Here is a 25,941-nt window from a genome sequence, read left to right on the forward strand (position 1 = left end):
GGGGTATTTTTAGCCTATCTGAATTATATTTATTAATCTGCTCTATGTCGACAATATAGTATCGTACTTAGGTAAGTACTTGATATCTAAATCGATGCCAATTAATATTGAACCTATATTCGTAATGAATAATACTGCAATGCAAATATTTTCCATTAACAATTATTATTATTGATTGATTATTGTTTACATTGAAATAATAATCATTGATGATAATGAACATCAATTGAATACGTACCTTCAATTAGTTATCTTCATACCCAATTATATCAAAATAAATCTATCTTCATAGTAATGTATCAAGGAACAGTAGCAATTTTCATAGCCGATTTCTGTAAAATAATCCAGTATATCGTATATCTTCACAATTTATTTGCCGCTGGCTTCCACTAAACAGACAAGAATCAATAATAGTACATATGATATGACTGACAATGTTTAGTTTGCATTATTTATGTTGTATCACCACAGCCTACCTCCACCCTTCGCCACTGAATTACTTAACTACTCAACACTAGGGAATCCAATCCCGAGCCAACATTCTGATCCCGGGATTTCGGGATTACAATTTGACAATCCCGGGATCCCGGTACTGGTCCCGGGATTGACATTTTTTTCGATTGTTTATATAAAATTTTTATATTTACAAATAACATTGATAAAATCGATCAAAAATAAATCTAGTATAATTTATTCTTATTTAAGACATTTATTGTTAATATTGTATACGTTCAATCTTGGAAATACACAAGTTTAATGGAGTAAATAATATTGTAATATAAATAATAATGTGAATTTAATATAAGATTGCTGTTTCTGATAGTAAAGACATAATGAATGGATTAGCGAGATTTAAAATAGTAAAGCAAATAATCATGGCGTACTTATGGCCTTTCCGCTTCATAAAGCTAATTAGTCAGCCAAATATGAAACTGCCGTAAAACGTATGATATCATGGTGGAATTATTTTGTTAAAAGTGCGAAGCATTGTTTTTTTCCAATCTTTCTCATTTTTAATAATTTATGTGAAAAAATAAAATGAATCGGCTACTTACACATGGGTATAAATCAAACTTCATTCAAACTCAGTTTATTTCTAATATAGTTATTTTTTATTAAAAGTATTTTTTCTGTTATATTTTCGCTTTTATTTTATTTTCCATAAAAATTGATAAAAAAATCAATCCCGAAATCCCGGGATTATGTTTATCAATCCCGGGATTCATAGGTATCGAAAATAGCTCGGGATCCCGGGATTGGAATCCCTACTCAACACGTATTTAACTCATCGACAAAATATGATATTTCCTACGACCGCGTTGTACTCTCAATATTAATGCTGTTATTAGTATAGCCGGCTTCCGGCCTCTGTGTCAATATAACTAGCGATATATTACTCTTTTCAAACAAAAACTAATCGCCGTGAGGAATTCGAAAAGTCATCAAACACTGCGAACGTAGCGTCATCACTGGTGCATGATGATTCTTTATCGCTACCTATTGTTATTATTGCACCGTTGTTGCTGTCAAATCACCTGTTTCAATATGGCGATGCAATGGAATGGGATGGGCGTTAGCTTAATATGCAGAGTTTAAATACCTGCATAATAATTATCATTCCGCCATATGTACATAATATTTTGTGTAATATTTAGAGAAATATTGGACAGTTATTGTGTGTTGTAGTAGAACAATAGTTTAAATTATTAATTTAAGCCCCTCAAATACGCATATGATGCAATCAATTCGTCAGAAAATGTTAAATGGGCCTCCAAATAGTTCTAACCATTAACCATAAAATTATTAAATAACTTCATTCAAAATCTATAATACACTTTTTTGACTGCAGCGCTAACGCTTATCGTGCATTTCTAATGGAAGTTTATTATTTATTATATACTTTGATCAAAAGTAAGTACATAAGTACTAAGTAGGTACCTTTATTTTTATATTTACAAAACCTATTCAACTAAATGGATATTATATTAATTGTAGGCATACTCAATCAGCGTTGCCAACTTAGCGTTTTTCTTGCCAGCATTTTGCATTTTGCAATAGGCGTCTAGCTTGCAAAAAATGCATCTAGCTTATGGCGTTTTTATTAGCATTTTTTGATGCCTTCGACAGCTTTAAATGTGCTGAAAATAAGCTAGATGTTTCGTTTATTTATTCAGATATTTTTAACGAATTTAGGTCGGTACTTGAGAGATAAAACAATACAATGAAACAATATGAGCATTCACCATTATAGTGATATATTGGTATCAGATATTATAAATTGATGTGTGCTTAGGCTCTTAGGCATGTGGCATCAAATTGACGATTATCGAGGATTCCACTCTTTGGTATTACCATTACCGAATTATTAATTATCGTAGGTTGTTAGATTAATTAATTATTTTTTTGTCAATTTTGAAATGAGTTTCTGGGCTGGGTGGCGTCATTTATGGACGACCTCTAAAGAAGCATCAAGTATTGTTCAAACTTGTGTAACTCTGCCGTGAATCGTTTGAAGCTTGTTCCCAATTAATATTACAAATGAACCCCAGCTCGACAATGTGTTTGATAATGAGAAAATCACGTAAAATCAAATAACTACAACACAGCGGTAAGTAAGTATGTACATAGAAAACCGGTGTTGCGTGACAATTTCTCGATCAAAATTTTCTATTTTAGTACAAAAGAGTAACTCGTTCCCCCACATCGGAGTAGGCAGGCCAGTAATGAAATATTTCCAATACACAGTGATCCAAGGTTAGGCTGGTTTTGATAGAAACTTTCTACGTGTGTCCACAGTTATAGCGTTGCATTGAATGTCACGGAGTCACTTGGCCCTTTAACCATTTGAGAACCAAAGTTAAAATAAAATGAATATTACGTTTTATCATTGGTTCACAATTATTGGATTACAAACGACACTGGAATGTTAATTAATAATTATATTATATTGCTATCAGTAGGTATTCATATGTTTATATGAACGTTGATAGATCGATGAAAGTTAAAGAAATGGAACGATTGAACCTTGCGTTATCCGAGTTATCCTAGTGCGCAGAATTAGGCAGGGATAATGTTATTATTGTTACGGATGTATCGTCACCTGTACATATGTGAACAATAAGTATTTGCTACGACTGCCATGTTTAATTGCGACAAATTTTAACTATTGGCGTTTTTGATACCTGCTCATTAGGGAATCCAATCCCGAGCTATTTTCGATACCTATGAATCCCGGGATTGATAAACATAATCCCGGGATTTCGGGATTGATTTTTTTATCAATTTTTATGGAAAATATAACAGAAAAAATACTTTTAATATAAAATAACTACATTAGAAATAAACTGAGTTTGAATGAAGTTTGATGTGTAGGTTGCCGATTCATTTTATTTTTTCACATAGATTATTAAAAATGAGAGAGATTGGTAAAAAAACAATGCTTCGCAATTTTAACAAAGTAATTCCACCATGATATCATACGTTTTACGGCAGTTTCATATTTGGCTGACTAATTAGATTTATGAAGCGGAAAGGCCATAAGTACGCCATGATTATTTGCCTTACTATTTTAAATCTCGCTGATCTATTCATTATGTCTTTACTATCAGAAATAGCAATCTCATATTAAATTCACATTATTATTTATATTATAATATTATTTACTCCATTAAACTTGTGTATTTCCAAGATTTAACGTATACAATATTAACAATAAATGTCTTAAATAGTATAAATTATACTAGATTTATTTTTGACCGATTTTATCAATGTTATTTGTAAATATAAAAATTTTATATTAACAATGGAAAAAAATCCCAATCCCGGGATTGTCAAATTGTAATCCCGAAATCCCGGGATCAGAATTTTGGCTCGGGATTGGATTCCCTACTGCTCATAAGCGCTCTCCAAATTGAGTTACGGCTAAGAGTGAAAATTTGTCGCAATTAAGCATGGCAGTCGTAGCATAGTGGTAATACATAGGCCGCGATACCCAAGAGACGCAGGTTCGATTCCTGCCGGGTGTCTTACTATTTTCAAAAAAGATTTTTTCTATTCGCTATATTTTCTCATGAGTGTTTTAAAATTATGTACGTATGTTCAATAATTAGAATGGTACATTCTTTAAATCTTGTGAATTATTCGTTGAATAAAAGAAATAGTTAATTAAAGAATTTAATTGAATATTAACTAAATCATACTTATTTACACATATACTTACTTATCTATATATATAGTTATTTGACATTTAGATATTACTTTTATTCTTATATTTATGTACATTATATTAAAATATACATGCAAATAGTATTCTTTAACACGGTTGTGAAGTAGTTAAACATGTTTATATTATTAAATACATGCAACATTTATTATTATATTATGTATATACATTATTGTAAAAGAAAGATTCACCTTGATTTTACACCGAAATTTAAACGCCTACCACTTTCACTGTGCTTAAATGGGGTTAGGAAGTTAGCAATTAAATAAACAGCTAAATTATATAATCATCTATAATTATCTGCTATTCAATATTACATATATGTGCAGGTACCTGTTAAATGCAGCTAGGTTAATGACGCTAGTAATGGTGTAGTGAGGACTATATTATGAACACTGAAGTTTGAATTAGTGAGTGCAAAGTAGGTTGTATGATAATTATTATAGGTACATAGCAGGTATATACATATAATCATTATTGTATAATTTTAAAAATATAAATTACATAATCACATTAATAAAAAAGAATATATACTTACATAAGAAAATAAAATAATCAACTTCATAAAAAAGATGAAAAAATAATGCACACTTTTTCAGTCATACTTATTTGTTTTCATTGAATTAAATCACAGATAGTGTTGGTTATTTTTTTTTAATTCATTAAGCCTTGCCTAACCAAGCCATAATCGATAAAAAATATTCTTCTATCTATAAAATATCTAAAATTATGTATGGTTTAATAGCATAATTTTAGATATTTTACAGGTAAACGAATATTTTTTTTACTATTATCTATCAAATTGTAACTTGGATTAAGCATGGTTTTATTGAATTTTAAAAACTTACAAACGCTATCTGCAAATCGTATTTTTAGTTCAAGGAAAACAAATAAGTATGACTGACAAAGTTTAGTGTGCACTATTTATGTAAAATCTTAACAGCCTACCTCCACCTCTCGCCACTGACGGATATATATAATTATAATACTCGTCAGAGAAAATAAACGCTTTTTTTATTTTAATTTACATTGTGTATATTTTAAATTGTGATCTGGGCGGCATTTAGCATTTCGTATTGTGGCGCCCAATGGTGGGGCAGATGTCTCAAATATATTATATTTTGGTTACATGTAAATTTTAAGTATAACATTTCACCGTAGCACAGTTTCGCCGTAAGCTTTCTTATCTATATATATTTATATAGAAAGAGATGAAAAAATTATGCGTTGTTATGTATTTCTAATTTAATTAATACCTATTTTCTACTGTCTTTCCCTTGTATTTCGGTAGTTTTTATTACGTATTTTGTAGGTAAGTGTTTTAGGTACAAGTCGGTTTACAGGAAGCCAGACAGGAACCGCGCCAATTTTTATAGCCGATATTGGCAAAACTCATGAATTCAAAAATGAAAATCTAACCTAACCTAACAAATAATCCAGTATATCGGCTATTTTCAAAATTTTTATGCCGCTGGCTTCCTGTAAACTGACAAGAAGTGTGTTTTATTTAGAGATGAGTTTTATCTCAGTAATATACGGCCCAAGGAGGTTGGGCGGTCTTTAATATACGACCATATAATATTTCCGATACAATATTTCACGGAGAGGTGTGATACGGCGAACTGCATACGTACAAATTGGACACGATATATTTTATGCATTGAACCATAAACTACATAAACATACGATAGCTATACCAGCTTTCCCTTCAGTATTTTATTTTATGTTGTAGAATAAAAGATCTTATTTTGAAAAGTTCACTAAAACGTAGAAACAAAGGTACAATCAAAGATGTTTATCGGCAGTAAAGTGTTCGTCTGTTTGAGATACTAACTCGCTATCATCTTGCCTTTGCTTTAGTCATTTCGGTGAAAATAAAACTCTAGTACCAATATACCGAGACTAACTTAACTATCTATCTCAAGGAAAGTGGCGGTAAAATTTGAAAGACTGGAAAATAATCGAATAAAACAAAATTAGTACATATTTAATCAAAACAATCCAGGTCCTCTTCAATAACTAAGTAGATATTATGATCAGGGGTGGAATTATTATGCCCTGGAAATTAACTAGTTTAACAAAATTAAAATATACATATTAATATAGGTAAGCGGTAGGCGGCTCTCGACTTTCGAACGTTCTACTTTCGCACAATTCGCTATTTCGTACATTTCTTAAAATTTAGATTTTTGTTGATAATACAAAAACTGTGGGCTTCTATGCGGTTGCTTCTCTCTCCTCCGCTCCACGTCACTTTCTCAAATACGTAAAAGGGCGATATTTAATTTTAACTTGACGCCTTGTTAACTTTATTGTACCCATTGATAAATAAAAAGTACACTTTCTAATGTTTTTTTACATCCCTCTACTTATTTTAGATATTTAATATCTATATTTTAATATTTTTCGGAACCAATTACGTGCGAAAGTCGAGGGCCGCTTGTACTTTACAATGTATGGAATATAACTAGTCGTTGTGATTTCATTTCGAGGTAATGATGTAGTATTTTTAAAACAAGTATTTATATGTTTAGTTGAAATTAATTTTTAAAATACAATTTAAAAAATCGGAAAAAAGAATGGTGCATACTTTCAAATTTATACAAAATAGCGGACTCAAGTCAAGATTACACGGTGCTGTATGCGTGCGCGGGGTTTAAAGAGTGCTATACATACAAAAAAAATGCAACCACAGACAGCGTTAATTGGCATGCATACTTATTCTTCTCTTTATAGGATCAGCTCGTCAATGTGAGACAGATTTCATGTTTGTCAATCGTTTAACCGTATATGCGATACTAAACTTATAAAAACATCACCCTAAATCACTATATTGTGTCTTATCCCAATACGAAAATAACGATAGTAAACTACGATTAGTTTGAATTTAGTTCACTAATATATATATGACACACTCGTTACGCTTTCTACACTAATAATTGTGTCAGCAGAAAGTTTGGATCGTTGCGCGAGTAGAGTTAGTAGTCCTAATAAAATTATTCATCATTTTCATCCCAAAATATCGTACGTTACGTGTTACGTTACTCAGTTACGTGTAAAACAAGGTAAGTATTGTTTATCAATGCTGTTATGGACATAATATTTATATGTAAATTCTTAATCAAGATTCAGTAAGTAGTTTCCAGTAGGTCGTGCATATCTGCGTATTGTCGTTGCATTTCAAGATGCACCGTGCATTTTTAATGAGCTACCTCAAACATGTCTAATAATATTATTATGATTCACCGTAGTATGCACCTACTTGCCACCTAATAATATTAATACATATATTATTTTCATCATGCTTTGAATAAAATATCTCAAATTCTTGAGAAATAACTCTGCTAGAATACTGTTTAGATATTATTCACTACATACAATATCATTATGGCCATATGCTCCAATTGAAAGACAGGAAGACATGTTAAGGGCCGGATTTATCATAGGGCTAAATCAGGTATATTACCCCTGAATTTACGCCCCAGAGTCCGAAAAATAAATTGAATTATTGTTGTTGAATGTTGACAATTTGTCAAATAATTGGTCTATTGAGGAAATCTCGTATTTTTTACACTTTAAACGTGCAAATATATAACACTTTTCCATAATCAAATGCATAATATGACAAATAAATATTTTTAATGGGGGGGGGAATAAGTATTACCCCAGAGCCGCTTTCTAGTGTAAATCTAACCCTGGAAAGTTACTAGGTACATAATAATTCATTGAAATACTATTAAAATCCTGGAACATTTGTTTATTCGTTAATACCAGTAACTATATATATATATATATATCCACAATATTTCAAAAGCGAAGCCTTAATTAATAATATATAATTTAATTATTAAAGACGTACTTACTTATAACATAATATTCTTTAATGGCGACTTTAAAAACAGCTTTGGAAGTTATAAAGCCCTTACCTTCACAATACTAATCAATAAATCCATTTGAAAGATAAAATACAAAGACTTTCCTAAAGCTCAAGCATTCATCCAAACCAAAAGCTTTACTCATTCCCGATAGCTTTCAATACAAAGCTCGATCTAAGTATTTATATAAAATGAATATTCTTCATTATTTACGAAAGATAAAATATATCTGTAACATAAATTTGTTGAGTTTGCATCATTTCATTGCCAGAGAAGGCGTATACAAGCTGATTCTATTCTTCTCAGTCACTTTGCGGACGTTTTCCGCTTCGTGTGTATGACTGGATGACAAGATTGGCCCAGCGAATGTCTCTGCTTCAAGCTATGTGGCCATCTCATTTGTATTTAAAGTCTTTACCCAACTATATTAATCTATAGTAAAATATTATCATTTGGTTATTATTCGTAGTTTTTAGTCTATGAGTAAGATTCATAAGTTCATAATAATTATTATCATTTTTACTAACAATAAACTTTTCTACTACAAGCGGATGTTAAAATGTCATTGACTGTGGGAAAAACTTCGCACATTTTTTATCTATGCTGTTAAGTTAAATGATAGTACTTACTATTATATCGCGTAGGTATCATGGTCTTGTCATTTACATATTAAATCGGATACAAAAAATAATACAATTTACCTGCACTAACGGTAAATATATCATTGCGCTTTTAGTTGATATTTTTTAAACACACAACATACCGAGCTCCTCTTTAAAATAGGTAAAAGCAACTATAACAACAAGGTAAACCAATGATTTTCAAACTGTGGTATATATATAAATATATACATATTATAGAATATAAGATATTTTTCACTCGTAAATTTGTCGATGCAAATAGGTATATGACGCTAAGGTATTGATATAACATTACGACAGCTTTCAAATTATATTTCACATTTAGAAGCCTCTGTTAATATGTTACGGTATGATATTATAAAAACGTATTCATTTTAAGGTAGGCTCTGAATAATCGCAAAGCTTAGTATAAAGTCTTCGACATTGAACCATAAGAAACCTGGATTAGATATAAATAAAAAGTATTTCAAGTTAAACACATTTTCATTTTATAGATAATTAAAAATACCCAAAAATAATTTTTTTCTTAGATCTCTGAGAGAACTCACTAAATTGTATTTACATATTATAAAATAATCGTTAAAAATATCAAATAATAAGATGAAAACCTATAAAAAACGTTGTATATATTTTTAGATCTCTGTTTTGTTTAAATAAATAATATTATGACACTTATAATTAAGTACACGACTAATTCACAAGATTTAAGAATGTAACATTGGCGATCGTCTTTTGTATTTTAAACCAAAGTAGGTATTACTTGAATTACTAACCGACGTCACGGATCACTCCAAGATTTTTTGTTGTAACTTCCTTGAACTTGCTAATAATTTTTAATTAATTACTTTTTTTATTCAACGAATAATTAATAATAATGTGCATGGGCGCGAAATCCGAGAGATGCTGGTTTGACTCCTGCGGGGGTCTCTTACTTTTGCTTATAAGTTGCTAATAATTTTTAACTAACATTTTTTTTATTCAACGAATAATTCACAAGATTTAAGAATGCAACATTCTAATTATTTAACATACACAGTTTTGAAAACACTTCTTAGAAAATATATTATAACCAATCGAAAAAATCTTTTTGAAAAAAGTAAGACACCCCACAGGAATCCATCAAAAATCGATGCATTCAATAAAATATAATAAACCAATGGATTCAACCATAAAATAACATTATTTATATTATAAAATAATGTAGGTAAATAACATGAAGGGATCCTTTAAAGAATTCACATTTTATAACGTTAATTAATTGTAAGTTACTCTATGACGTTAAATAGAATTTAATGTCTTCAGGTACGTATTGATTAATTAAAATATTTTATAATGTAAATTGTCATTAATAATTAATTGTCTAAAATTATAATCTTCGTATTTTTCCGCTACGTGACTCTGAGAGCAGGAGCATTTACTTAAAGCATAATATCTGTATAGGTACTCAATTTGAAGTTATCGTCTTGGCACATAAATATTCATATGAACGTTTTCCTTTTCGAGTGCAAACATAGATTTTTTAAGTCAGTTTTTTTTTACTTTATGATTAGGCACAATTTTCTACAAATTAATAAGTAGGTACCTCGATTGTATAGTTGGTAAATTTCAGCGTGTTTCTTAATATGTCTTTAAAGCACATTGGCTGGATTCCGATGCACGCTAGTTCTCTCTCGGTACAAATATAAATATATATATTTTTTAATTGGTATGTTTCTGAGATGATCCAAATAACACATAATATTATATTATTATTAAATATAAATAGTGTCTATGTGAAGATTAATAAAAAATAATCAGCACCTCCAGCACTTTGAGCATCTCTCGGACAATAAAAGGTAGGTAGGTAAGCGATGCGACCCGTGACGTGTGGCAACTGGTAATCGACTCAGCACAGTTCAACGACCTCTGTTTTTCGATATTCCATACATTCCCCATGGCAAGGGTACACTTTCAAAGACACCTGTATTATCACTTATCACGGTACAGCCCATTGACATGTCGCTGTCATAAAACATAATATAGAGTGCTGTATACCTATATTGAAAAAAAATGGTAAATTTATGTTATTTCCACTTGATATTTTGATGTAAAGCAATCGCTTAGTGACAGTGGCGGGTTTGGGGACGCGAAGGCTCGAGACATTGACTGAATTTGAGATCCTCTACATTAAAAAATAAAATAAATACCGTCAATTTCAACTAACAACATATTATTATCTAGTAAAGATGATCAATCAATACAACTCTTTCCTAGAGTCACATCCTGTAACTAAATATATGTTTAAATAATATTAGTGGTTTGTATGTGCACAACTAGGCACGTATTTGTTTGAACCTTTGATGTTAGTTGCAGGGATTTTGTTATGCTTATATAAGTACTTATAATATGAGTAGATGTATCTGTTGGTTATATTAGGGTAATATTTTATAACTCAGTACGTACTCAATTTGTAAGAACTACACACAGGGAACTCAGAAATAATGGGAACTGAAATACATAACGGGTAAGGCGATAGCAGGTAACCGACTCGAGTAAGGAAGAATCCGGGTTAAACTTACACACGTGTCAAGAATACGTTTTACGTCGAATACTGAAAACTGCTCTCGGTTTATGCATTTACGCTCATTTAATGTTGGTGTATTACACACACTATTGCACGTGCATAATGCGTGCTTCATTTTCGTAGGACACTCACACAAACCCTGCATCAAGATGCGCCGTATTGAATATAGCCTATCGGTATTATATTTATTATCTGTTCAGTGATTACACATCTTTATAAGATGTTGGTTTATTTTAATAATAATTGTACGACTAGTTTGAACTGTTTCGAGGCCCCATTTTAAATATTCTGGTGAATCGATTACGTCATCGGCGTTAAAGAACATCGCCATGGTTTAGTGATAGATATCGCGAAATATTATTATAATTATTTACGTTAATTGTTTTAAAAATATTACATAATATTATTGTATGTTTACTCTATGCATAACATGGATATAATATTATGTAATGCGAACCCTTGCTAATGGGAAACCTGCCAGATAGTATCTGGAGTTTAACGAATGCTGTACCCTACATGTTTTGTCAGTGGTGCGTTTCTGTAACGCAACATGACTCATTCGTGACAAGATTTGTAGGCCATCCATGGACTGAAACCGTATGCGGTTTCGAACCGTGTGCTATACTAAGCTTATCTTTTCTGGTAATGGAAATATATTTCCACAAAGTATATTATAAGCATCTGATCGTATCCGTTTATACCATACACTTACACTTCCACTTACAAATTTACTGACAATATATTTTCATGAACAAAAATCTAGTATGGCACACGGATCTAAACCGCATACGGTTTCAGTCCATAGATCTTAAAAGGAGGCCTCGAACATACAATAAATTATTAAAGTACATATTATACAAAAATCTTAATGTTAAAAGATTTTTGTTTTAATAATAAAAAAATATATATTTTTGATCATCGTGCACTGGCAGTAGAGCGAGATATTTTCACGTGTCATGTAAAAAAATATGACCGAAATAGTTCTGAAAAAAATCAAATACTAAATTATTAGGTACATTGCTGTATGTATGTTTTATGATTTGTATTAAATGCAATTAAAATATATTTATATAATTTATACAAAATAAAAATAATAAATCGTTTGAACGCATCATTATTTTTTAATCGTATGGGGCCTCAAAATCATCAGTGCGTCGGGCCTCTACATCACTAAACGCGTCACTGTGTTTTGTATAATTTAGAAAATACAAAGTAAAGTGGTAAATAATACAGAATCAATACTAAATTGACTACATTAAATACGTCTTCATGGTTTATGTCCATAGGTAGTTTTAATAATCGACACAGCTACTGATTTCTTAATTTGCTCCCCGCTATAATTTTATTCACAGTAAGTTGTTTAGATAACCAGATTGACTCCAGACGATTGGACGTCTCAGTTCTTAACCGGACATGGTGGTTTTGCCTCCAAGCTCTGTCAGCTTGGCCTAAAAGAATCTCCGACTTGCTTATGTGGCGAATTGCAGAATGCCGATCACATCCTCTGGGAGTGTCCCCATATGTCGGTTGAAAGGGAAGAGCTTCTCAAATCGGTCCGACCCGCAGTTGGACCGGTCGGCCATTGCGACTTGGTATCTACGAGGGAAAATTTCTCAGCTTTTAAAAAGTTTGCGGCATTATACGGCAAGCGAGAAGGTCTTTTCTCATCGAGAATTGACCGTAATACATTATATGGAAGTAGGGATCACGCACACTCTAGTGCACGCCAACCAAGGTCTTGGGAAGTTGCTCTTGGGACACTTTCGGCACAAATTTGAACAGCGCCTATCGTTCGTTATGTCACAGTATACGCCTGCATAACGGGTGCGGAGACGTGGCGGGTGGTGGAGAGAAAAGCAAGTAAGTTGTTTAACTCTAAAATATCATCGATTTCGTATACAATCTATCAATGTATAGGTAGGTGTGTCCTTAATTCAATTTTGGATATAAAAGGCTGCATAGTTCGTGATAATAATTTAAAACTACTTGCATAGTATTTAAACCAATAACACCTGGTTATCAAACGTATAAGGAAATCGTCATATCCCCTCTGCAGTTAGATACAAAATAAAACAATGAATGCACTTATCCCTAATTGGAGATGTTTACGAATGTTTAATTATTTTAACCAATATGTATGGCGTTGATCAGGTGTTTTACGGATAAGTGTCTTGAATATAATAATTGAAGGCACCCCCCGAACAACGATAAGCGGCACATATTTCGCATTTATAAGTATAATGATAAGTAGATACTTGTGAACATTTTAATGTATCGAAAAGGTTTATCCTTCACTCCTAGATGGTGTTGTATGGTTTTGAAAACTGCCTAATCTAAGAACAAAAATAAGCTGAACAAAGATGGCGGATGTTAGTGGTGTGAGCTTGTCATCTATCTAGTGAGATGATCAATTAAATAAAGGCAGAAAAGGTATAGAAGTCTATGTTTTCTATAAACTCATTTAGTGCTAACACCGCGACTGGCGCGTTTGGAGTCGTTGGCCATTAGATATAATTAACATGTTATTTAAATGCGGTAATTAAGAGGTTAGCAGTGATTGTGTTAACACTACATATAATATCAATTAATGAAAAATATTATTTTCCCGTATAAAGGTTTGATTAAACGTTTTTCCTCATATTTATTGAAATTTGTCCTTTTCGTTGTTTGGGGGGTGCCTTCAATTACTATTATTATAATAATAATTTTAATAATAGTAATTGTAATAAAATAATAAAAATAAAAATTACCATGAACTATTAGTATTAACACCCACGATAGCCGAGTGGCTAACGCGTGGGTTTATAATGTCGTGGGTCCCAGGTTCGAATCCTGGATCTGGCAAATATAGAGAGTAAGAATATGGACCTAATAGGTTGAGCAAGTGGCTAACATCCATTCCACGTAAAAACGAACCTCCACTCTTTGGAGGCCCACATGATCTTCTTCGGAACGGACATGGTTAAAAAAAATGTAGATACTTATTAACAGCCAAAATTTGAAGACGTCTTACAATTAAATTTCAATTATTAAATCACTGGATTTAAATCTCAGAATATAAATATGTTCAGAATTCCCTTTTTAAATATAAAACAATAATTGTATATACCTACGCGTTGTTTCTTGGCTTTCTATATAGTTCCCTTTCAGTGATTAGACCGGAACCCGCTTCTAGCAGTCTCATAACCAGGAGTTATTTTCAATTTACTTAAGATTAATATTAAGTTTTATTTTATGCTTTGTGTCAATATTTGTAATCGATTGCCGAGAGATCTGGTCAAATTCCATAAAGTCATACCCATTGTAGTTATTAAACTTTAAAACTTTGACCGATGATAGTAAATGTAAGTCTTTGGCGGCATTAAGGTACTTGTCGCCAGGTATATATTAATTATTTATTATTGCCAGGTATGAAATAATTACATTGTAATTAATCATGTATCTAATAACTAATTAGATAACAATATCAGAAAATTTTAAACGTTGACAGACCAACGTCACTAAAGGCGTACAAGGGAGAATTTGAATTAATCCTCACCTAACTGATCGGGATTAGTCAACAGCTATGAGAGGAATATTCTGATATATCTTTATCCATATCCGGGGGTGCGGATATAGCAGTATAATTATTATAATGACATAACGCTTATACGACTATTTCGACATTGTGCAAATGTGCAAACATTGCGCAATTTAAATACGAGGAATTACTTCCTCGTTAAATAGGTAGTTTTTTTCACGGCATGATAATGTAACCAGTTCATTAACTACGCAAAAATGCTGATTATTTTTTTTTTGTTCAAAAAATATTCATGATCTACACAGATAATAGAGAGAGCGTCAAACATGTGCTGGATGTAATATTACAGGTTAAAATTAAACTCCCAGATGGGAAGAGGCCATTTTAGAAGTCGCTAATGCGGTGAGACCTCACGTGACGATTTTTGTCATTCAACTGTCTGTTGAATGTAGAATGTTGGACATGAACCCGAAATAAATGTTCCGCTCGTATTGATTTAAGTTGAATCAGCACTCGAAATGGAAAATTTTACGAACCGGAGCAATCAAGACATTTCCGAAAATATTAACATAGTTATCAATTTTATGTATATTTTGTAAAAATAAGTGTGTTAGATTTTTTTTGTTATGTGGCTTATCTAGCTCAGATTGTAAAATTATTTTTTTCCACGGGACGTAGTGATAATTTTAGGGTTTCATGAACCGAAACGGCGCTCCGGTCCATTTCAAGCCCTCAGTTGAATTGATAGTCGTAATCAAGATGGCGTCAAGCGAGTTTGTTAGTTCGTTTATCTCCATATTTTTTGATATTTAAGTGACAAACTTAAGAAAATATTCCTGAAAAAGTGAAAAAAAACTGGTGTTTATTAACAGCGACAAATAAATCTGTGCAAATCAAACCAATGAGTAATTATCACCTTGGTTAGAGTATACGTTCAATAACTTTGCACTTTTTCGCACACTTAACTATACTGATATACCTCTTTGTCTGATTACCTCGCATAAAGTTAGATCAAATGATATTTACTTGTATTAATATAATGTAGTAATAAATAAATATACAGATAAAAAAATATTTTTTTTAATATATTGCATCATTTTCATCCTAGAGCAGGAGTGCAAAGTTATGAAGCATAATATACTATACTTGTTTAAGCAACCAGTTGTCGTGAATGTTGAACGACCAATAGTAGAAAGGACCTCAACTTCGTTCAATTCAATTTGTAAGTTGATCAACTTTTTTGAAATTTGGTTCCCACTTATCAATTATTGACATTCTACTAACTGTCAACAGACTGTTGAACGACAAAAATCGCCATATGTGAACGCGGCAGTAGCGCCATCAAAAATGAGATGAATAATATTCGTTTCTTTTGAGTACCTGTTTATATAAACTTTTAATTGAATTTTGAAGTTTGACAATACAAAAAGTTAGCAAAACATTATGTAGGAGACCTCATGAATAAATTAGTTAAGACACGCACTGGTTCTTTTACCAAGCACGGATTTATAAATCGTGGGAATAATAATATAATTCCGGAATAACTCAACCAACGCAAGTGCCCTTTATTTTCAAGGGGGAGTAGGTACCCTAAAGAAGAAGGGAGACGAACATGAATAAATATAATAGTATGCATAAAACTGCCCATTAAACTGAACCACCAAATCTAATCCACTAACATACCATAATTATATTTCGAAATTTTATCTTACTAAAGAGAGTAAGTATGTCACTCTTTCAGGAATCTCTCGTTATTAGTATATTACAATTATTGTTTTACCGAGCTATCAAATTGTTTATAGTGGTATCCTTATTCTATAGTTTTGATTCGTTATGATATGAACATTCATCACGTCAAAAGAAAACCTCTATAATAGCATGTCATTCCCAATATTAAGACAGCAATATAATAATATGGTCTCAAAACTCTGTTCGTACTCGTACCTAAGTTATTTCAACAGCAATAATGGTTATGTAGATGTCTATGATCGTGTCCTGAAAATTGTACGTATGCAGTGTGCCGTATCACAGTTCACCGTGAGTTATTGCATTGGAAATAGATGGCCGTATATAATTGAGATCAAGTTAATGTTAATAAAACATTTAAAAATACGTAATGAAAACCTCCGGATTACAAGGGAAAGACATAAGAAAATAGGAAGGTAAGTAAATTAGAAATTTCATATATTCTGAACGATTCAACGGTAGGTTAGCAAGTAGGCTATAACTGATAATAATGACATACAGGTTCAAATCCCGTCGGGTGTCGTATTTTTTTCTACAAAAAGATTTTTTTTCTATTGTGTATAATATGCATGAGATGTTTTCAAATTATCTATGTTCAATAATGACGGCGTTATTATCACATATTTGATACCAATCAACATCAAATGAATGTTCTTATTGAATCTATTAAAATTGGAACATTACTATCTCCACGAACAACACGTAATTTTTTTTAAATCTCAATACTATACCGCTATATATTATATATTCACGTGAATTGTGTTACGGCAAAATACGTTAAATTTACATGTCGTAACCGGCCATGATTGTAGCAAGCCTCGTATATGAAAGGAATCTAACGGTAGATAAATATTGTACGATTCAAAAAAAAAATAGGAGTAAAATAATAGTTGTACAAGTGAGACAATCACAGAAATACCCATTATTTGATAAAATTACTTTGTGACTTCTCCGGGAATAGAACTTAGGGTTCCCGGATGAGAAGCCAGTACCTACATTGCGCATTAGACTACGAGAGCATTGCTGTCATCATGTAGAGAGTGCGATGTCACTGATAGTGAAAAAATGTGTGGGCCATGTATCTATAGTCGAAGTGTGGGCCCCAACATCCTTTTGACCACTTCTAAGGTGAGTATAATTATGTAGTTATCTGTAGAATAATACAAACATGTCGAATGTCTAAATAAAATCATGGTCTCCTACAAGGTTGTAGCATGTGACCAATTTATTATATTTATGTGAACTATTATATTATATATTTACTGAATTATTATATGAAAAACGTATTACTGGAGGTATTTTTCCATCATTCATACACAGTCGTTGTTACAGAGATCAGCCAAGAGTCAATTTGCAGCGAGCGAAAAGAATAATGTCGTACTGTTATCTGTACACCAAGAAAGTAATGTTATAATAATAGAAATTAAAACACCACAGTGGGAACATACAAACCTTCTACACTTGATACAAGTCAATGGATGAACAATACATGGTCACACTGTTTTGGATATGCTAACCCATGTAGATATGAACCCAGCAGAGCGTGAAAATTAAACTATAGCACGAAATAAGGATTTTAATATTAAATACATACCTATATTACACTGCGTTGGATTTAGGTATACCTACTATTTTGGTATCTCCTTTTTAGTTCTAGTTATTTGTCACTTGCGACTTTCGAACGCCAGGTGACTTTAAAATCCACTTTTTCATATTTGTATTCTTGTGTTACCTGCTCGTAATATTATGAAAGAATTTATTCCCTCACCTGTTTTAGTATTCAGCTAAAGTATTCTCTACAGAATTTTGAATAATCTTTTTCGAGTACTTACCTACAGTTTGTATAACGGCAAGTAGTTATGATTACGCAGTCAAATTCTTGAATATAAATATTATATTATAACTTCCAGAGTATTATTATGCATTATAATACGAGTATTATAACGAAATAGCCATTTTCTATAATGTTTTAATACCACTGCTCTACAAACCATATCGGACGTTAGGTTTGGTACCTTAACTAAAAATCAACATTACCTAACACTAAAATTATGGTTTATTTATATAGTAGGTTTCTTTTTAGACAACTGAAGTTCTGGCTACATCCAATGATAGTACTTACCACTGGGAAGAGTGGAGATAGGCTGTTAAGAACCGATATAAATGGTGCACACTAAACTTTGTCAGCCTACGTGTTTGTTTTCATTGAAAAATGACTACAATTTACAGATGGTGTTGGCAAGTTTTTAAAATTCAATAATAGAAGATAATAGTAAAAAAATACTCCTCTATCTATAAAATATCTAAAATTATGCAATTAAATCTTAGGTATATAGCTTTGAATATTTTATAGATAGAATAATATTTTTTATCTGTTATAGTTTGGTTTAGGCATTAATGAATTTTAATAATTACAAGATAAAAAGAACTTTTTATACAAGTACAACGTTTTTAAATTTTCTGTTGAATCATATAAACTTGACTTGACTAGCTTAAACGATCAAAAAATTTGTACTTGATAGAAATAATACTGAAATGTCATTTTGACATGTCATATTGATTTCCATTGTAACTCACGTACCTATATATTAATAATTTAGTTGCCAGGACCCCAGACCCTAGCAACCAATAATGGTGTCGAAATAACTTTTCATACAAAACAGAAAGTATTAAAAAAATAAAAGTTCTGATATTATATTCTAAAAGTTTCAAATGTCTAGCTAGTCGGAAAGTTAGTTAAAAATCGACTGCAAGATTTGTATTGGACAAACAAGAATACGAGCTAATAAAAACTAGGTAAAAATAAATATATTAAAATAATAAAATACGTTTATATTATGTATGTTGATAGATCGAGGAAATTAAAATAAATGGAACTTAGAATAGTTAAAATTTGTCGCAATTAAGCATGGCAGTCGTAGTAGTAATACACAAGCCGCGATACCCAAGAGACGCAGGTTCGATTCCTGCCAGGTGTCTTACTATTTTCAAAAAAGATTTTTTCTATTCGCTATATTATCTCATGTTCTCATTTTCTCGCAAAATTATGTAGGTATGTTCAATAATTAGAATGGTACATTCTTTAAATTCTGTGAATTATTCGTTGAATAAAAGAAATAGTTAATTAAAGAATTTAATTGAATATTAGCTAAATCATACTTATTTACACATATACTTATCTATACATAGTTAATTGACATTTAGATATTACTTTTATTCTTATATTTATGTACATTATATTAAAATATACATGCAAATAGTAATCTTTAACATGGTTGTGAAGTAGTTAAACGTTTTTATATTATTAAATACAAGCAACATCTATTATTATATTATGTATATACATTATTGTAAAAGAAAATTCACCTTGATTTTACACCGAAATTTAAACGCCTACCACTTTCACTGTGCTTAAATGGTACCAAAACTATTATGGTTTGGTTGAGGCCGGATTTAATTGATTTTGAAAAAACTCACCAATACCACCTGTAAATTGTAGTATTAGTTCAATAAAAAGAAATACGTTTGACTAACAACTTATTATGTGCACTTTTCATGGCGGATCTTAACAGCATACGTCCACCCTACGCTAGGGCAGATGCGACTCAGGTCGGTGACTTGGGATTCTTTCCAGACACTTCTTCAGTTCTCATCGATGCTGTGTATACTCGTACCTACATACAATAATTATTTCACGTATATAATACATTATAATATTATATATATATATAATATTATAATATATATAATCACGTGAATATTGAAAAATATGTTATTATTTTTAACTGTGAAATAAATCAATAATTTCATAATGTTTGTAAATTCATACCCAGTAAACTTGTAAAATACCATTAATCGATAAGTCAGTCAAATTTCTAAGTTATTCGAAGAAAATATACCTAGGTACTTATTGATTTTTCTTTAATTTTAGAGCGGTGAAAATAGAAATTTTCAGTACCTTAACATGAAATATTGAAGAACACGCTTGTGGATCCGGGAGGAGGGGGTTGATATCCTGACACTATAGCAATTATCATTAAAAATGTTATGTTTTTGTTGTTTGCTGATGACTTGAAACTCTTCATGGAGGTTGTCACCTTGGACGATTGTCGTCAACTCCGACTTGAAATAGATTATTATATTAGATTGGGATAGGCGTAACCAACTAGACTTGAATATTGATAAATGCAATATTTTATCGTTTACTAAATATTTGATGCACGGCAGAGTTCTTTCGCGAATACCATCAGTAAGGGATCTTGGCATTAAGTTTGATAGTAAGCTGACATTTGTAAAATAAGTAAGATTTGATTTGATAACCTCAAGCCATTACAAATGCTTCAGCGCCGCAGGCAACATTCTTCAAAATTACAGCGTTATTCCTAATAATCCTAATGCATTAATATTTTTCAAATTATTAACAGTGCATTGTTCATATGTCATCATCATTTCTGGCACTATTCTTCCAAAAATTGCTTTCATGTCGGAGGATCCAGCGTCCAGCCATCTCAGTTTCAACCGACCATGAAGTCCTCCTGCTCATACAGCACGCCTTGCCGTTAGGCAGTTCCTTCTATGCAAGTGACCGATCCAGCACAGTATCTGCATTTTCATATGTAATGGGTTATTTTCGCACCCATAAAGTATGTACATCGTCTCGTTCTACCTCGACTTCCAAATGTCACTTTTAAATACGAAGAGGAATATTGTACTATGTTATAATCAGTGAAACTGTGAAATATTTTTTAATCAATTTTCAACGAGACTTTAGTGGCTTGGTCGAAAAATTGCCGGCACAAATTATTTAATTAAATAAACGATCACGAAAATTGCTCACAGCATACGTACATATTATTATGTTACCGCTTTGACATCCCTAGACAAAATGCCGCCCCTAGGCAGCGCCAAAATGCCGCCCCATTTTGTATACAGTATCTTTTATCATTAACATACAAAATTAAATTTAGGTATAAAAAGCGAAATAAATATATACATTATATAATTATGTGACAATTACTCAAATCACAATAGTCTGAGGTTCTATTCGATTGATTGATACACAGATGTATTATTTTAATACCATTTTTACTATACTATTATTGTACAACATGTAAACAAAATAATTTCAGTTATTTCTATATACCAAATGCCGCCCCCAAGCGACCCTCAATCAGCCTACCCCCACGGGACTTCACTGTACCGCCATCTTTATATGCACCTACGTATAGAATATTTATTTGACGGCTACCAATTCAACCACACTTAAATCATTGACCAATCACCAATCGTCAATCCTTCTCCAATACGTTCATAAGACACCTCTAATTATCGCCAAAACTATCTTATAATAGTGATAATCTGATAATATTAATATTTTTCAACAGCAAACCTATCGATTTAATGGCATTTCTCATCGTTCATAATGCATCATTATTCAATTTTACTATACCTGTCTCATATTACGTATCTATAAAACACGTTTGAAGCTGTCGAAATTGATTGATATCACAAAAAAAAACTTTTCAATAGATTTTTTTATACTGATAGGGTGCTTTTTCTCTGTCAAAATGAAATCATACGTTATATTATATTTCGTAATAAAGTGAGTGCACGTTCTACAAATTGTGAAATCTAATAAAAGAGGTCTCGGTGTTTCACTTACCTTAGCATTTCACGACCGAGCTAAATATAGCTGAGGTTTTTCCTTCCGACAAATATACCTAAAAGTCCTCCTGAAATGAAGGTTTATATATACCTGATATCAATGAAAGACTTAAAGAAATAAGCCTTTTTGTACATACCGAGAATCTTTTGAGTACAGTACCCAATATACAAGGCTAAAGCTAAGCTGGATACTGTGGTTATTTGGCGGACTACTATCGTATATTTCTATCTATAATAGCAAACAACATAGTATCATCTTCATCTTCTTCTCTTTAGTCATTTCAACACTCGGCTTAATAACCAATTTCGATGAGATTGCGGAGCTGGTCATATAGTGAAATAATTTTGTATTGGATAGGTACGTATTCTCCCAAGATCCTTAGTTAAAATCTGGTTTGAGAATGGATCTATTGTTTAGGTCACACATCAAGGGAATGGGACAACTGGACGCCAGGACAATTGGACGCCGCACTGTCGTAGACACGTATACAGAACGTAGACGAAGAATTTTAATCAGTTTATATCTACTACTCAGTAGTTTTAATTCATTTTACTCTTAACATAATGTTTTTTTATTGCGGATTGAGAATTTCCATGCCTAAGGCTTTATATAAAATAAAAAACTCTTTTTTCGTTGGAACTTAAGGGGGGACATGCTCGTCGAAGGTCAAAATTGAGTTTTTATTGTATTTTCAAACCATGATCCTGGACACTCCTTAAACGTTGTAGATAATCTATTTATATAATTTTGAAGCCTTATTATCCTTTATAGTTATTTTAAACATTTGATGACTGCATAAAGTATTTTTGTTACATAAAATAGTATTCTTTTAAACCTCTCGCTCTAATGTTTTAGAATATAGTCATATTTCGGTACATAACTGTGCAGTGGTGTTAAGATTTTTTACATTTATTAATTTTTAAGCGCATTCATAGAACCATTAGCATAATTTATTATGAGAAAATTTTTGTAAAATATTCACGATAAAAAATTATATTGATAATCTCTGTGATCCCAAATTTGACAAGAATTAGGCATTTTATTATTCACAAAATCGGCAAGATTAACACATTTGAAGATAATTCTAAAGATATTTATTATAAGCTATGTCTTTGACCATTCAAGTGTAATAAACATCTTATGAATAATGATTGCTTTATAATAATTATTGACCTAAGAATAAGGTAGTGTTTTTTTGAAATACGCCATTTCTTTTGTCATTCCCCAGTGGTTAAACTACAACATACGGCCGTAGCCATAAATTGACAAACTATAATTGAAGTAGGTAGTAAAATGATATTAACGTGCGTGTTTGAACATGTACCTAACCGAATTTTTTTTTATTTTTTTTAAACGGTACATGTTCAAACACGCGCGTCAATATCATTTTACTCCCTACTTCAATTATAGTTTGTTAATTTATGGCTACGGCCGTATGTTGTAGCTTAACTACTGGGGAATGACAAAAGAAATGGCGTATTTCAAAAAAACACTACCTTATTCTTAGGTCAATAATTATTATAAAGCAATCATTATTCATAAGATGTTTATCACACTTGAATGGTCAGAAACATAGCTTATAATAAATATCTTTAGAATTATCTTCAAATGTGTTAATCTTGCCGATTTTTTGAATAATAAAATGCCTAATTCTTGTCAAATTTGGGATCACAGAGATTATCAATATAATTTTTTATCGTGAATATTTTACTAAAAATATCTCGTAATAAATTATACTATTGGTTTTATAAATGCGTTTAAAAATTAATAAATGTAAAAAATCTTAACACCACTGCACAGTTATGTACCGATATATGACTATATTCTAAAACATTAGAGCGAGAGGTTTAAAAGAATACTATTTTATGTAACAAAAATACTTTATACAGTCATCAAATGTTTAAAATAACTATAAAGGATAATAAGGCTTCAAAATTTTATTAATAGATTATCTACAACGTTTAAGGAGTGTCCAGGATCATGGTTTGAAAATACAATAAAAACTCAATTTTGACCTTCGACGAGCATGTCCCCCCATGCACGATTAAATCATTATTTACGTGTGCATATTTAAATTCTCACCAACCATTAAATCATAATGTAATAATTTAAATATAAATAATTAAATTAAATATTTTTGTTAAAAGTACCTATAAGTACCTAACGTCTATTTAATTTCGAATTGCGTGGCATCCAGTTGTCCGACGCCAAATCGTCCTAGACCCCACACCAGTTTTAAAGTACGGTCTGGTAAGTGGTAAAGAAGGTTCAAGATAAATTTTGGAGACTCCTTTACTAGAGGCTGTATGGAGACAATCAGTAACTTTCTCTAACGTATGCTTACATACTGTAACTAAAGGTCAAAAGATAATACCCCACCTACGTTTGAATACGTATTTTTTCTGACTTATATGCGATGTAAATGTGAAATCTTCCATTATTAGTAGCACTCACCTATCTGTTCCTAATACATAACAATATTAAAAATCGTCCCATGGTGCAGGACTAACCTACCATTGGTAATGCTAATTGGGAGGGCATTAAATGTGTTCTGAACCAAATCACTTCTGATTTCAATTTTAATTTATTTTACATATTGTGGACATTACAAATTATAAGTTTAAGACGTTCACAACATGACATTTAGAAACAAATAAATATTATTAAAAAAGTATTATGTAATATTGTAATTATGCAATATTAAGTTATTCTATAGTATAAATGTGTAAATACAAAAAATATTAAGTATATAGGTACAAGGAAGTACACCGGATGAGTTAAGCAGACCCCATTTTAAGAATTTATAAAATAACGTCCGCCTATACTCATTCTCACGTAGATGGAATATATCAACATCCATCTGCCAGAGAACACATTAATAAGATAGAATGCAAAAGCCAGTCTCCGTAGACCAATATAATATTTAAGCCAGCATTGGCTTATGACTTAAAACAGGCAGGTCTTAAAAGGAAATAAATACAAACTTTGTTTTACAAAGCCTACTTGGCAAGGCTCGAAATGGACCGGAGCGCACCGGAGCGAAAGCATCCACAACGAAAAGAAATAAGTATGAATGAAAAAGTGTGTACTTTTATCGGGTCGCCCATGGCATACCAAAACTATTGTGGTTTGGTTTAGGCAGGATTTAATTGATTTTTTAGAACTAACCAATACCATATGTAAATAAAATTGTAGTCTTAGTTCAATAAAAATAAAAACGTTTGACTGAAAAAAATTAGTGTACACTATCAATGTCGTATCTTAACAGTCTACCTCCACCCTTCGCCAATGCTAGAGTCTACTTAGTTTATTCCGTGTACCTACTTTCATGTATTCACTATAATAATAAAATAAATTGTATTATTTACTCTTCTGGTAACGCTGTGTGTATTCCAATATATTTGTGTTTTGCGTGGTATGCTATAAATGGCTTAACGGCCCACATGCTCAGCGTAGGTCAAAATGGAGATTTTATGCTATTTTCAGAGCATAACCCTGGATATTCCTTAAACGTTGTAGATAATCTATTTATATAATTTTGAAGTGCTTTTAAAAATTAATAAACATGAAAAATCTTAACACCACTGCACATGGATGTACTGAAATATGACTATATTCTAAAACATTAGATCGAGAGGCTTAAAAGAATACTATTTTATGTAATAAAAATACTTTATGCAGTCATCAAATGTTTAAAATAAATATAAAG

The 25,941-nt window shown here is 31.4% G+C and overlaps 1 protein-coding gene across 1 annotated transcript in view; it reads left to right on the forward strand.

The window, feature by feature from the left end:
* Positions 1–25,941, forward strand: part of LOC147078053 (uncharacterized) — a 135,319-nt gene that overhangs the window by 73,545 nt on the left and 35,833 nt on the right. The window lies entirely within an intron of this gene.

This window comes from Rhyacophila brunnea, unplaced genomic scaffold, assembly GCF_057557595.1.
Source record: "Rhyacophila brunnea isolate RB1 unplaced genomic scaffold, BYU_Rbru_1.0 scaffold_12, whole genome shotgun sequence".
In the NCBI taxonomy this organism is placed as follows: domain Eukaryota; kingdom Metazoa; phylum Arthropoda; class Insecta; order Trichoptera; family Rhyacophilidae; genus Rhyacophila; species Rhyacophila brunnea.